The following is a 16,683-nucleotide window of genomic DNA, read 5'->3' on the forward strand; positions in this document are numbered from 1 at the left end:
AGAAGTCTATATATGGTTCTGTTTTCATTGGCCCCACATTGGAAGCAACCAAAATATCCTACAGTAGTTTGGTTGAATAAACCATGGCACATCTCTACTATGGCATACTACTTAGCAATAAAAAGTAATGACCTATTGATGCACTCAACAGTTTGGATGGATCTCAGCAACATTTTTCTGAGTGAATAAAAGCTAATCTCAAAAAGACACATACTGTATAATTTCATTTATAAAGCATTCTCAACACAACAAAAAATATAGAGGTTTATCAACAACGTACTGAATGCCAGAGGACTGTGGTTGGAGAGGGGGATGGGTGAAACTATAAAGGTGTGGGATTAAGAAAATTTGTTTTTTTTTTTTTTTTTTTTTGAGGGGATACCAAGGATTGAACCCAGGGACACTTAAATACTGAGCTACATCCCCAGCTACCCCCTGCCCCTTTGAGACAGAGGTTGTTTAGAATCTCGCTAAGTTACTAAGACTGGCTTTGAACTTCTGATCCTTCTGTCTCAGCCTCCTAAATTGCTGGAATTACAGGCATGTGCCACCATGCCTGGCTGAATGTGGAGAATCTTTATGCTGATAGATTTTTTAAAAATTATGATGTTATGACACAAATGTTATACAAGTAATAAAGTCACATAGAACTATATACAAATATTATTCCAAAGTCAGATTTATGGTTTTGATATTATACAATAGTTATGTAAAAAGTAACTCCTAAGGAAACTAAATGAAGATTACAAGGGATCTTATACTATCTTTATAACTTGATAAGATTCTGTAATTATTTCAGAGTAAGAATTTAAAAATAATGTTTTGCCAGAAGTATGTTGAAACTTAATGAAAAAAAATTCTAGCTCCCTTTTAGTATATTTTATTAAAGAAGCTGTTCCTTGGTTTAAAAAATAGGCATAGTTAATATTCTTAAGATAAAATTTTGAAAAGCCATTTTGGTATAATTCCTAGGAAATTAGAAACTAAATAATTCTTATGTCTGGGTGCACATTCTATTGGAAGTTAGATGGTTTTCAATTAATTGCTCTCAAGAAAGTTAAAGAAGAATCTATGTAAGTTGTGAGCATTACCTTACTCATAACTCATTTTTTTTTTAGCTTGACCAGTGCTTAAGCACAGTGCCTTGGCATGTGTTTAATAAATAGCTGTTAATTCATTTGAAGAGAGGAGAGAAATTACATGCAGTTAACAACAAAACTGTTTTTCTCAAGGCTTCTTACCATCAAGAATATAGCAAAAGAGGAAGAGATAGTATTTCATAGGAAGCATGACTGTTTTCTGCCCGTAGTCAACTTGTTTGGATACTATCTACATTGGTCCAGGTAGAGAGGAATTCCTGTTTTGATAGCTGAATTAAGCTAGGTAAGAAATCAAGCAGGAAAATAAACATTTATTCATATAAAATTATTAAAAATATAGTTTAAAGATAACACAGTTATTTCCCCTGCTTGTTTTAAACTGATGAAATGTTTACAACTCTTGAAATTCACTGTCTTTTATTTTGTTGACCTTTCCCCTACAATTTGAATTTATAAATTAAAAAAATTGCCAAAATATACTATTTGTCATTTTCATTCTAAGCAACAGTAGTTTGTTCAGGGCTTTGAAGTTTAGTACTGTAGTTTCATCTAATGCCACCATCATCAAAGTCTTTAACCAGAGTGTGATATACCCACTAAATGTTCTTTTGCTTTGTTTAGCAGTGTGCTTAGGATTAGACATGTGGTAAAATAGTTGGAGACTGAAACAGTTTGGTATTCTCTGGTGGCCTGTGTGAAAATGCAACCTCTGCTTTTACTGTTCAGAAGGCAGAATCGGTTTTTCTAAGGAGAGAAGGGAGTGATTGTTCATGCTGTAAACTTCTGTGTAAATTCTTTGGATTCTGTACAATATTAGCTATTTGATTCATTTATTCAGCAGTTATTTCAATGCAAAATTTGTGCAGTTATATTTCTCCAAATTTCTGTGCTAGGTGTTCTATAAGACAGACTTAAGACCTGACTTCCTGGAGTTTAGGTAGGATGATAACTAAAGAACTGGCAAACTAATAAGTGTGTGTTTAATCATATTACTTTCTAAAACTTTATACCAGTGTGTTATAGATTTACCAAAATTGAAAGTTTTATTTATAATTCAGCTTAATAGAAATTTGCTCAATCCATTTATGCTAAAGTGTGAGACACTTCTAATAGTAATACTAAAAGTTAACCATTATTGAGTGTTTATGTTCTTTTATCATTATTTAACCTTCATATGATGTTATAAAGTATAGATACTTTTATTCTTCCCATTTTGCCAGTAGGGAATGTGAGACACAGAGAGATTAAGTAACTTACTAGCCTCACACAAATTATTTAGTGATAGAATTTATTTTTGTATTTAAGTAATGATAGAAGAGCTTAAGTTCTTAACCACCTTTGTATTCTTTTCTCTATTGTTTAGTACTATGTTAAGCCATGTAAGGCTATACATGTTTATATTACATAAATCACTTTCTCTTAAGGTTCTTTTATCCTTAAGCCAGTGGATAAAGACTATATGCTTAACTACCAAATGATGTTAATAAATGAAATACTAATAAGTAAATTGATTCACTTTAGTATGAGCCTGTTTGAATAGGAAATAGAGATAGAAATATCTCATGGAATTACAGTACCCGCTTATCTGTGGGTGATATATTCCAAAACCTCCAGTGGCTGCCCAAAACTTCAGATAGCGCTGAATCCTATATACAAGCACAGTGATACCACACAGTTCATCTGACAGCCAAATGACTAATGGGTGGATAGCATATACAATGTAGATAACGTGGACAATGGATGATTCATGTTCTGGGTGAGATGGTATGGGATTATAAAAGGCTGCACAAGTTTTTATCATGCTACTAGGAGCAGTATACAGTTCAAAACTTATGAATTTCTTATTTCTGGAATTTTCCATTGAATATTTTATGGCCCATGGATGACCAAGGTTAAACAGAATCAAGGAAGACAAAGCTGCACGTAAGGCAGAGAAGTGCATTTTGGGGAAGATTCCATGGAGGAGAACTGATCTTAGAAGAAAGGTGAAGTAGGATATGGAGGCAACAGAGAGATGTTTACAGCATGAGAAAAAGAAATAAGCATTGCAGGAATTAGTACAACTTTTTCAGGAGACTGTGAAGACAAGACTAATCTGATAGAGAAAACAGTTTGCTCATTCATTCTTTTTATTTTGACAGCCAGACACTTTGTGAGTAGAGAGGTATTTCAGATTAGTTATGTAGAATCATTAATTTCTGGTAAAAAGGTGTTTACTAATATATCTATTTTAATATTTTTGTTGTAATGAGATTTAAAAATCAAATTTACCATTTTAACTGTTTTTTAAGTATACTATTTAGAGGCATTAAATAGTCTTCACTGCTGTTCATCTCCAGAACTCTTTTATTATCCCATACTGAACATTTGTACTTGTTAAATTATAACTTCTCATTCCCCTCTTCCTCCAACCACTGGTAACCTCTGTTCTCCTTTATGTCTCTATGAATTTGCCTTTTTTAGGTTCTTTATATAAGCAGAATTATGCAATATCTGTCTTTCTCTGTTTTGCTTATTTCACTTAGCATAATGACTTCAAGACTCACTTATGGTATAGCTATTATCAGAATTTCATAATTTATTTTTTTTGTATGTGTGTGTATGTGGTACTGGGGATTGAACCCAGGGCCTTGTACATGTGAGGTAAGCACTCTGCCAACTGAGCTATCCCCAGCCCAATTTCATACATTTTCAATACATAGCTATTCATATACAAAAACATTTTGTTTATCCATTCATCCTTTGTAGACATTTGGGTTTTTTTTTTTCACCTTTTGTATATTGTGACTGCTGTGAGCATGGTTGCACAAATATCTGAATCACTGCTAATACTTATTTGGGATATATTATATAGCCAGAAATGAAATTTTGGGACCACAAAGAAATTTTATGTTTAATTTTCAGAGGGGATCTATTGACTATAATATTTTCTCAGTTGTTCATTGTTACATTGTTTTCATTCCTGCATATATTATATATTATAGCTAGGCCAGATTATGTGTCCCATATTTTCCAGTTCTTTGTTCTTTGTTGCTTTAGTCATCTGCCTTATTGCCTTCCCCTCCATTTTTTTCAATCTACTAACACTTTGTCCATTTATTAATATCTCCCCCTACTTTTTTTTTGTGTGTGTGTATGTGTTTTGTGGTGCTGGGTATTGAACACAGGGTCTTTACATGCTAAGAAAGCACTCTTATCACTGAGCTGCATATTCAGCCATTATCAAGATCTAAATATTGCTTCTTTGATAGATGGAGTTGAAAGGTGACAGTAAATTAGAAAATCAAAATATAATTGTATTAAAACTTAAAATAATAGAGGACAAAGTAGGAAAACCCCAAAGAAGCTTAAGAAGAAAAGAAAGAAGATAATAATATATGGTATTAAGACTGAGAAATGTAGTACAACCATAGATGTAGAGAATATTAAAAATAATGAGCAATAGGTTTTGTGCAGTTTTAAAGACACAGTTTTAAAATCCAGATAAGACATTTTTGTTGTTGTCTTGAGACTGAGTCTCACTGTGTTTCCCAGAATGGCCTTGAACTCATGAGCTCAAGTAATCCTCCTAACTCAGCCTCCCAAATAACTGGGACTAAAGATGTGCACTACTATGTTCAGCTGATGAGTGTAATTTTTTTTTAAAGTACAAATTATCAGAAATTCAAGAAGAGGTAGAAAATCTGAACAAACTGATAAGATGAAATTTAAAAAGCTGTTATTAACCAAATAATCAAAATTACTATCATCAGTAATAACTCATATTGATAAAATGTACCACCTGATATGAAATAGTGAGAAGGTCACTTTTAGGGCATCCTTCCCCATAATTCAATCCAGGCATGAGAACACATTAAACAAACTCAAATTTGAGGACATTCTATGGTATTTCTAACCATTACATTTTAAAACTGTCAAGTTTTATTGTTGGGGGCTACAGAACTGAGAAATTGCCACGGAGGAGACTAAGGGTTATGGTACTAAATGCAGTATGGTATCTTAAAACAGAAGAAAGGACATGAGTGGTAAACTGAGGAAATCTTAATAGAATCTGTGGTTTAATAATATTATATCAATGCCAATTTATTACTTTATTAGAGAAAACTGGGTGAAAGATATACAGGAACTCAGTACTTTATTTACAGTATTTTTATAAATCTAAAATAGAATAAGATAAAATATTTATTTAAATAACTAAGAAGAGTTGTTCAAGATCTGTTACAAAAAGGGGCAGAAGATCCATGTGGTCTTACAGGTCTGCTGCTCTCTCTAGTATAGCTTATTAAAAAGCAACTGAAAATTTTTAGATTGTTAAAAAACTATTTCAAAATATTGAAAATATGCCTGAGAATGTATCTTAGTGATAGAACAATTTCTAGCATATACAAGGCCTGGTACTCTATCTAGTACCTCAAAAATAAAATAAAATAAAAGAAATGAATAAAAATAAATAAATAAATAATATTGAAAATATAGAAAGCAACACAGTTTATTATATGAAGGTAGTATTAACTTTAGTACAGAAAACCTGAAGAAGATAGCAAAAAAAGAAAGAAAGAAAGTAAATGTAAATGTAAAAATCCATTGCAAATTATTAAAAAAGTTGAACTAAGCAGTTGAACTATGTAGATGTGCTATGTAGTTTTATTTTTGAAGGACAGCAGGTTAAACTGTAATGAAATATGTCAGTATAATTCATTACATATTGAAAGAATAAAATTGCATAGTATTTATAGCAAAATTGAAGTAAATTTTTTTTACTTAAATAGAGCGTACATTTTTGTTTATTTTTATTATACAGAAGTGGAGATGGCCTTCTTCATTTAACAGAAAAGTTCAGAAGCCTTTAGGGAAAAAAATTGATAGATCTATTTACAAAGAAATTAAATGCTCTGTCAATTCATAATTTTCAAATGTCAGAAACAACCCACACACAGATATAGAATGAGTATGTATCAGAACTCATTCAATCTTGAATTAATGCAGGAAACAGAAAGATTATAAAGCTAGATACCTGAGCATTTAGAGAATGGGGACTTATGTATATCTGGAAACACATTTTTAAAAAGGATGTCTTGAGAATGGCCAGAAGACAGATCTGGTTAATATCCTTTAACCTGTGGGTTTATGTTTTCTTCAGGAAAGGAATATAAAAGTTACATGGGGATTTCAGTGTCTGGGCTTTAATTAAATATTAAAGAAAGTTAAACAGGCATGTTCTCCTCAGGAATTACATAATCCTTTGGTGGACTTGTTAAATTACTTCCCTGATAGGACATTGACTGGGTATGCTATACTCTCCTCATTTTTTCCCCCTTATTTTCTCCTTCAAAGATGTATGTACAGGAGGCTGCGGTTGTGGCTCAGTAGTAGAGTACTCACCTAGCATGCATGAGGCACTGGGTTCGATTCTCAGCACCACATAAAAATAAAATATAGTATCCACCTAAAACTAAAAATAAATATTTTTTAAAAAAGATGAACATACATGAATTCAGTTTTTTAGTATTTTGCGACACTTGACCCCTGATGCCTCTTTGGATTTCAACAGGGAAAATAGGAAGAGTTTTCTTCAGTTGAGTCATGTGGTTGGAGTGGTGAGACTAGGCAGTAATGAGCTGCTTGTCTGGTGACTCATGAAATAGTCCTGGTTAAGTAGCTTCTAGCAAAAAAACACAAGAAAATGTAGACAAGGTAGAGGTGTGTTTGTATGTGTAACTGCAAAATTATATACCTGATAAGCTATACACATTTCTAAAAGTATCTGTTAATATATTTAACTTTTATTTGGTAATTAAGGCTACTCCACAGAAATATCAGTTCTTGTCATCTGTTATAGTAAGTAATGCTTGCAAGGAATATGTGAATGTGTAGGTATGAAGAGCTGACCTAGACTAGTGTGCTTCTTGAGACTTTATGATTCTTATCTCACCCCAATGTGAATACATTTGTTTCACATTGGAAAGACACTTAATTGAATTTGCTGGAATTATGTATAAAATGATTATATCTAATAACTCAGTAAGTGAAAGGGAAATCAAATGCTTTTTTTTTGTTTGTTTTTGGTACTGAGGATTTCACCCAGGAGTGCTTAACCACTGAGCCACATCCCCAGGTCCCCCTTTTTAAAAAATTTATTTAGGTATAGATGGACACAACACAATACCTTTATTTATTTATTTAGTTTTTATGTGGTGCTGAGGATTGAACCCGGGCCCTTCCCGTGCTAGGCGAGTGCTCTACCGCTGAGCCACAATCCCAGCCCCCCAGCCCTTTTTAATATTTTATTTAGAGACCGGGTCTTGCTGAGTTGCTAAGTACCTCACTAAGTTGCTATGGCTGGCTTTCAACTTGCGATTCTCCTGCCTCAGCCTCCTGAGGTGCTGGGATTACAGGTGTGCGCCACCGTCCCCAGGGAGCTATATCCCTCTTTTAATTAATTTATTTTTATTTTGGCATAGTGCCTTGCTAAGTTGCTGAGGGTCTCACTAAGTTGCTGAGGCTGACCTCAAAATTGTGATGCTCCTATATCAACCTCCCAGCTTGCTGGGATTATAGGCACCACACTGGAAAGTGCCTTTTAATAAAGATGTGTGATATTTAATTTTGTCCTTTACTGTTTGTTTGTTTGTTTGGCCTTCTTTCAGGACTTTGGCTGTATGCCACATATTTGAATGTGTTGAACAAGTGAGATGTTGGAAAATTTTCATAATTCAAATGTTTAGCATATTTTCAAGGCTTGCTCTGAGTTCTAGCTCTACATTCTAAAATACACACACACACAAAATCAGGTACCATGGTGCATGCCTATAATCCCAGCAACTCGGGAGCCTGAGGCAGGAGGATTGCGAGTTCAAAGCCAGCCTCAGCAACTTAGCAACTTAGTGAGACCCTGTCTCTAAATAAAATATTTAAAAAGGGCTGAGGATGTGGCTCAGTGTTTGAGCACCCCTGGGCTCAATCCCCAGTACCAAAAAAATAAAATACAAAAGAAATGTGTTTTATTCTATAGGTTGCCAATTAAGTGCTTGATTTGTATAAAAGCACATTTTTTTATATCAATGTTGCTTGTTTTCTTTTCAAACGATGGTCATCTTTAGGTGAAGTAGGGAATTAGCTACTAGTCATCTTTAAAATTGACTGGGAGAGTACCAGCCCTTCATACTTCTGCCTCATAGCTAAGGCCTAATTAAGTCTTTTCCCTGATTCTCCTTATTACCATGAGAGAGAGGTAAAAAGTCTTAGCTTATCTGAACAGTATATGTTCACCTTAAACTCTTTCTTTAGAAAGAAAGGTTTAGTGCTGGGAATTGAGCCCAGGGCCTCATGTATATTAGGTAAATGCTCTGCTACTCAGCCACATCCCCAGCCCAAAACCCTTCTTAAGAACAGAGTAAGGTTGAAAGAATACTTGATAGTAAAAAGAAGCAGTTGGGGAGATTTCAAAGAAGGAAGCAATGTAGTTAATTCTACAGGTTACCATTTAAGTGCTTGGTTTGAAAGATTGGGGAGATTTTATAGAAGGAAGCAGGCTGAGTCCGAGAAGAAAGAAGCAAACCAGTTTTACCTGAAAATTTTGTGTGTTCTCTAATCGTATCTCAACCATTACCTCTCTGTACTTGCTTTATCTTTACTTTTGAGTGCTAATCCTATATCTGTCTCTGCCTGGATGATATTACTTGTATGTTGCTTAACATCACTAATCATTAGAGAAATGCAAATCAAAACCACACTGAGCTGATTATCACTCAGTGTTAATAGCCAAACAAAACAGAAAATAAGTTTATGGTTAATAAACTTATTTCATTAAGTTTATTGTGTTAATTATAATATTAATACTAAAACAAAACAAGTTTTAGCAAGGATGTGGAGAAATTGGAACTACATTGTGCAGTATTGATGGGAATGTAAAGTGTGCAGCCATAATCCAACAATTTCACTTCTGGATATTTTTCTAAAATAATTGAAAGTAGGATTTTTTAAAAAAATATTTCTCATTGTAGATGGACACAATATCTTTATTTTATTTATTTGTTTTTTATGTGGTTCTGAGGACCAAACCCAGTACCTCACACATGCTAGGCAAGCGCTCGGCTACTGAGCCACAACCCCAGCCCTGAAAGTAGGATATTAAAGATGTTTTTGAACACCCATGTTTATTGAATTGCAGCATTGTTCATAGTAGCTAAGAAGTGGAAACAGTCCAGATGTGCATTAGTGCATGAGTGGATAAAGAAAATATGGCACATACATATAATGAAATATTAGCCAGCCTTAAAGAAGGAAATCCTGTCACATGCTATAACATGGGCCAACCTTGAAAAAATTATGTGAAATAAGCCAATCACAAAAAGACAAATACTGAATAATTTTACTTACAAGAGGTATCCAAAGTAGCCAAACACATAGAACCATTAAGTAGAATGGGGTTTCCAGGGGCTAGGGGAAGGGGCAAATGGAGAGATATTGTTCAGTGGGTATGAAGTTTCAGTTTTGCAACATAAGTTCTGGAGTTCTTTTTGTTGCACAGTAGGAAACTTGTTCAGTAGTTAACTGTATTGAACTATATACTTAAAAATGATTATGATGGTACATTTTTGTTATTTTTTAAAAAAATTTTTGGTAGTTGTAGATGGACAGCATGCCGTTATTATTTGTTTATTTTTATGTGGTGCTAAGGATCAAATCCAGTGCCTCACATGTTCTAGGCAATCACTCTGCCACAGAGCTGCAGCCCAGTGTAGATGGACACAATATCTTTATTTTATTTATTATTTTTATGTGGTGCTGAGGATCGCATATGCAAGGGGAGCGCTCTACCGCTGAGCTATAACTCTAGCCCTGTTATGTATTTTTGACACAATTAAAAATTTAAAATAAATATTGATACTAAGGCCTAATTGCCACAATCTTCTAGTGTATGTGATTTGAGATAGAGGTCTGGTATTTAATAATTTAAAAAGCCTCTCAGATGATTCCATAGTGTAAGGTCAGGCACCAGTGACCAAAAGGAGGTAGATTAAAAGCTGCTGAACAAGGCTTTATTAAAATTTGCTCCCTGCTGAGACCCTCCAGTCCAACAGAACTGGTCTGGGGGAAGTTCCATCCAGGCTCAGCCAGGCTGGAATTTTATCTGGCTTAGGGCAGGAAGGGAGGACTTAGGACAGGAAAGGGAGGTTTTTAGGGTCTCTCATCCTCCTGGGGGGATCTTGCTGAGCTCCATGTCCTTCCAGGACTAGTCAGGAGACCCCACTGACTGACAGGTGGTTATCACTGCTTGTCTGTTGGCACCTGATTAGTTGTTCTTTAGCGCCCCCCCCCATCCCCCCCCCCCCCTGGTGTTTTGTTCCCTTAGCCACCTCAAACTGACCTAACACATAGCACAAAGAAACACTGAAATAAACATAAGAACATAAGGAATTATAAGGCAAGTTAAAAGTAGATGATTTTACATGATTCCATAAGCAGTTTCATTCTAGGAGATTAAATATTCTTTGGCCCAGGTGTGTATGAGTTTGTTGGGATGAACCCAGGTACTATTTATGTCTATAAAGCTCTAATAAATTTTTAAAATTTTGATTCATATATTGCTAAACTCTTATTTAACTAAGCAATCATTTGTTATTTTAGTCATCAGAGTGGAATCAGAGGATCAATTTAATAAAAAAAAATAAATAGATTTGTAGAAACAAACTTATGGGTTCTCTAATGAACACTTTTCACCAATGTCTGTCATATTTTGGACATCAATTCATTCAGAAATTTTACATCTACTTTTAACTCTGTAGTGGCATACATAAAATTGAGTAAACATTTATTTAGCTTAAACTTTTGCTTGATGGAAAAATTAAGTTCAGTTTGACTGTAATTGTGCTTATTGCTTATGCTTCTATTGTTTTTATCTGTATGGATTTCTAAATTCTTACTTCCCGGATTTTTCTAAATGAAAATTCTCTTTAGTTTGTTCTTTATACAGGTTGAGTATCCATTTCCCAAGTGCTTGTGACTGGAATAATTTCACATTTCAGAGGTTTTTAAATTTTGATATTTGCCTAGATTTTACTGGTTGAGCATCCCTAATCCAAAAACGTGAAATCCTTTATGCTGTGAAATGTATTTTAATTTTTACATTTTTGAATTAGGGATGCTCAATGTGTAGTTTATACATGGTAATCATAAATGGTAAACATCTGCAAAAGAGGGGAGGAGAGTACTGAGATAATTTTTCTTACATAAAGTTTTAGAAAATATGGTACATATCAGAAACTTAGATGAAGAGGTATTCAGTAAAATATATTAATTAAGAATTCAGCTACTATTTTTATCTCTGGGTCTAGAATTTCCACCTTAAATATATGGGCATTGTTCCGCTCTGAGTATTGCAAAATATCTACTGGCAGGATATGAACTTGGAAGAGCAGGCTGTTCTTTTTTTAGTAGCCTTTTTCCTGCAGATGTGACTTTAACAGAGGAAGATACTCTTTTTATTTTTATTTACTTATTTTTGTGTGTTCCAGCAGGTAATTAGCTGGAGAAATAAAGACAACAGTCATTCATTAAACTAACTCTGGTTAATTTAGGCATAGAAGTTGTTCAACTGTCTAAAAATTTTATGATTTTGTAGTATTCTTTTAAAATTATTAGTTTTTAGGGGCTGGGGTTGTGGCTCAGTACAGCACTAACCTCGCACAAGCGGGGCCCTGGGTTCGATCCTCAGCACCACATAAAAATAAATAAATAAATAAAATAAAGGTATTGTGTCCAACTACCACTAAAAAATAAATATTTACAAAAAATAAAGAAAATTATTAGTTTTTTAAAAAATATCTCTAGGGAAATTTTAGTACTAAATTTTAACTTGTTCAATTATTTCTGATTTGAGGGAGAACAGATTTTTTTAGTTTTTCTTCTAGAATAGGAGATGGAAAATTGATGGTAACATTTCTTTTATTTTACTTTATCATCTGTGATACTAGAAAGACAAGATATGTGGTATGCTTATTACAGATTTGAAAAAAGTTCTTTGTGAATACTTTCTCCTTAACATATGTCAGAAGTATACACTTTCTGATTATCATATTTTAAGGTTTGATACTAAGCCAGGACTAAGTATCATTAAGCTAAAACAAAGTATTTATATAAAGGTTTTTTAAAAATAAAGATTAATATCTTGTTGAAGGAGAGTTCAACTCAGCCTTACCTTTGTGTGTGTATACCTCTAAGTTTTGTTTTGCCTGACACTTGGCTTTTTGCGGTTTTTCTTTGTTGTACTTCAGTCCCTATTGTAATCTGGAATGCAAAGAGAACTTCCGGGAAGGACGTAAGTCTTACTTTAAAATGTACAAATAGAAATAGAGTCACAGTTATGACTAATGATAGTTGAATTCAATTTGCTTATGTTTAAATTGTCTAATGTTGTGTCTTTCAGTGAGACCAGCATTTGGCATTCAATGTTAGGGATTGTGAGAGAGGTGCAAAGAAAGGTGAATTCTAATAATGAATCAAGTCAGGAACCAAAGGAGGCTTTGTTTATTTCTTTAAGTTGTTTTGCAATAAGATCAGTTTGTTTTAGTGAACAGCCAAGTTATAGTGACATGAGGAATTGCACGTTGCTTGTGAGATGCAGAATGACATTATAGAAACTGCCAAAATTCTTTTCATTTATCATGAATTCCAGAAGGAGAACTTTTGACCAGAAGTATCACATTCCTTTTTTTTTCTTTTTTCTTTTTAAACTAAACACTCTTCATTCTTTAGGGAATACAGCATTCCAGTTTTACTTGAAATCCCAAATGGAATCACATTGCATGGATATAATCAGAAAAGAAATGTGTAAATAGCACCCAAGAGAGCCTTCTTAAGGCTGTTTTACCAAGTCCAAGTACATCTTTCTTTGTCTAAGCAAGTCCATAACTAATCCTTCCTTACTGTGTACCTCCCAATAATCACGATAATTTGTATCAGAACTTCATTTCAAAGTTTATAAACTTCAGTCTGATTGGGAAAGCAAAATGTCAGTCGGTTAAAATGCAAGAAACAGAACTTTATACTGTGCCCTATTTGTGATTTTAATTTCTATGTTAAACTGAAGAACAAGTAGTACCATGGGGTTTGATAATACACCTTTTGTTTTGCTTCATCTTTTGTTAATATTATATTGTGAGGGTAAAAATCACTAAACTGGATCTTTGACTATTTTGAATGATTTAACTCTTTGATCTGGGAATTTTCCTGAGATTTACTCTTCTTTTTCAAAGTTGCTGTTTCTTTCCGCCCTTCCTTGTACAGGAGATTAAACCCAGGGCCTCCTGCGCTTGTTTACATACATTGTACCACTGAGCTACACCACCAGTCCCTAAAGGCCTTATCAATTTAATAGAAATTTTCTTCTTAGTGGGGAAGAGATGGATAATGTTTTTCATATTCTCAAGACTTTAAGATCTGTTAGAAAAAATAATTTAGAAAGAAAGAAATATTGCTGTTGGTAACTTAGAAACTTAAACTGAAGTAGATTAAAACTTGAATTGGGCTAAAAGGGTGTTTAGGATTTTTTTCATTAGGAAGAGACTTGGGAAGTGAAGGGACCAAAGCAGGGTTATCAGAAAGATAGGGTCTTGCTTAAAGAGACTGATCTAACTGAACCACAGAGCTCAGTGGGGGAGAGTTGGGGGGCCAGGGAATGGGAATTAAAACTATATAAATTTATGAAACTTGATAATACAGGGCCTTAAAACTTGTGTAGGAGTTTATATTTGAAGGGGGGCAATAATCATTATTATAGATTCTTGAATAAGGAAGTAACATGACAAAAGCAGTGTTTTAGAAAGTTAATCAGTACTTTGTTGGGAAAGTTTAGAAGAGACTATCTTGAGGTGTTGTTGTTGTTGTTGTTGTTTTTTAAATAGATGGACACAATACCTTTATTTTATTTATTTGTTTTTATGTAGTGCTGAGGATCAAACCCAGTGCCTCACATGTGTTAGGCAAGTGCTCTGCTTCTGAGCCTAACAATAACTCCTATCTTGAGTTATTCTTGATGCATAAACCTTCTCCTGGCATTGTAATTCAGCAATCAGAATTAAAGATTACACATTTTTGACTGTATTTAATTGCCTTAACTGTATGTGACAATTAACTTTATACTTATATTCTTACTTTGTTTTAGAGCAACATAATTGTATATGTAATCTTTTAAAAAATTTGATAACTAGGGATTAAATGAGTTGAAATTTATTCACAATTGGCATTGTAAATGTAAATACTTTAACCAAAGTAACATTTAGATGAACAGATATTTTATGTGCACAATTGTATTATGGTATTGTTATAATCTTTCTATATTATCACCAAGTTTTTTTTTTACATAAATTAGAAGATCTGCCTTGATTATATAAACATTAACAAGTGAAAGATAGTGAGAATTTAAAAAAAAAAGAAGTGAGGATTGAGGTTTTTTTTTTTAAAATAATGCCTTTAGCAGTATTATGTGTCTAGTAGATTAGGAGTCTCAGTATTATATACTAATAACTAAAGCAGTAAAATAGGTAGACAGAGTTGCCTCATTTAATACCCTTACTTAGTAGGAAACAATAATAACAGCAAAGAAGAAAAGTTACTAATAAGAGAAAAGCAAACATGTGTACTAATAAACAGTTAGTATAAAGGTAGTGTTTTCCTTATATGCATGTGACCCAGTAGGTCTGTATCTCAGGTCATTATGTCTAAAATGGAGGTTGAGTTAACCTTTCTTTCCAGGTTGGTTTTGAGGAACTAGTGAAAGACCCTCTTATTTCCCAAATATATTTAATATCATTATTACTTCTGCTGTGATTTGAATATGTACTCCAAAGTTCATGTGTTACAAACTTGATCCTCAGTGATAAGTTGTTGAGATGTGGGGCCTAATGGGAGGTGTTTGAGTTGTGGGGGCATCACCCTCATGAACCTCATGGGTGGAGTAATGCCATTATTGAGGGAGTTTATTCATTATGATGGAAGTGCCCCCCCTTGTGCCCCCCCCAACCCCAGCTTGCTTTTTTTTCCTTCTCACCCTGTCTCTCTTGTCTTCCTTACATAGGATGATGCAGTAAAAAAGCCTTTACCAGAATCTGGCACCTTGATCTTGGTCTTCTTCATCTCTAACTTTAAGAAATAAATTCATTTATTATAAATTATTCAGTCTTTGGTATTTATTATAGTAACACAGAACAGACTATAACAACTTAAAACACACAGCAATATATAGCTGTCCATTATTAAAAAGATAATTTATAGAAAAAATTATAACTGCTAATACATATATACATTCATATATGTGTATGTATATCTCTGGTATGATTTGACTATATTGTTCAGAGAAAAACATCTAAAATACTGTTATATTTGCTTGTTTACTGAAGCAACTAATTTCCTTAACATTGATGAAATAATTTATATTATAATTAGAAATAGTATAAAATAAACAGATTTATGTATATTTAAATAGTTCATACACATGAGCATACAGATGACCCTCTCCCATCATCCTGGTCTAGGACCAGTGAAATCTCTTGAGCTTGACAGAAAGAAATGTACATACATACCTTCCTGTGTGTTTTAATAGCTTCAACATAAAAGGTTCCCATGGAATAAAACCATCTTTGCTGAAGATTGTAGACATTATAAACCATAGAAAAAACCATCATACAAGGGGATGAGCAGATACAACAAGTAAATAAATAAATAAACACAAAAGCTAGAGATAATAGAAAAAAACCTTGAGAAGACTATAAAGCAAATTTGTTTAACATGATTATAGATAAACTGCACAAAGACATAAAAAGAAAAACATGTAAAAGATGTTGAAAACATGGGAAGACAAAATATCAGGGTCCAGTTTATGTCTTATAAGGAGTTTTAGATACAGAGAATAGGGAAAATATCTGAAAGAAGATAAAGGATATAAATTTTCCATAATTAAAGAAAAACACATGAGCTCTCACATTGAGGATACATGTGAAGTTCCAAACAAAATGAATAAAAATGCATCTATAGCTAGTGGTGCATGCCTTTAATCCCAGCTTCCCAGGAGGATGAGGCAGGAAATTGCAAGTTTGAAGCTAGCCTTGGCAACTTTCGGAGACCCTATCACAAAATAAAGAAATAAAAAGGGCTGGAGATGAGACTCAGTGGTAAAGCACTCTTGGGTTCTCTCCCAGTACCACCACACTCTCTCCTTGTACCACCAATCAATCAATTAACAAACAAGCAACAAATAAATAAGTTTAATGTATGTATCTATATTTACACTTTAATTTGCAGTAATGAAAGACTCACTATTCTTAGTTAATAAGAAGTTATAAAAAATGAGTATTGAAGTTACACCTACTTACAATCGATATAATGATATGTGTGCACATTTTTTTTTCCTGGAGAAAAGTAAACATCTCAACAAGTTGATCCAGTTTTCTGATTTGACTTTCTTTATATTTAAATAGGAGCTGTTAAGCATTTGAAAGATCTGTGGTGAGACAAATGAAATGTTTTGTGCTACAAGAACCATTTTTGCTTTTTGAGTTTTTAATATGATGGAGGTTGATTTCTG

General features: G+C 33.5%; 1 protein-coding gene and 1 long non-coding RNA gene across 6 annotated transcripts in view; both read left to right on the forward strand.

Annotated features, from left to right (window-relative positions):
- Positions 1–16,683, forward strand: part of Sbf2 (SET binding factor 2) — a 426,980-nt gene that overhangs the window by 105,961 nt on the left and 304,336 nt on the right. The window lies entirely within an intron of this gene.
- On the forward strand, positions 12,378–15,274 carry LOC144254696 (uncharacterized). The gene is made up of 2 exons (XR_013343564.1): positions 12,378–12,420; positions 15,178–15,274. It is a non-coding gene; the product is annotated as an uncharacterized LOC144254696 (long non-coding RNA).

Source organism: Urocitellus parryii, chromosome 4 (assembly GCF_045843805.1).
Source record: "Urocitellus parryii isolate mUroPar1 chromosome 4, mUroPar1.hap1, whole genome shotgun sequence".
Taxonomy (NCBI): Eukaryota; Metazoa; Chordata; class Mammalia; order Rodentia; family Sciuridae; genus Urocitellus; species Urocitellus parryii.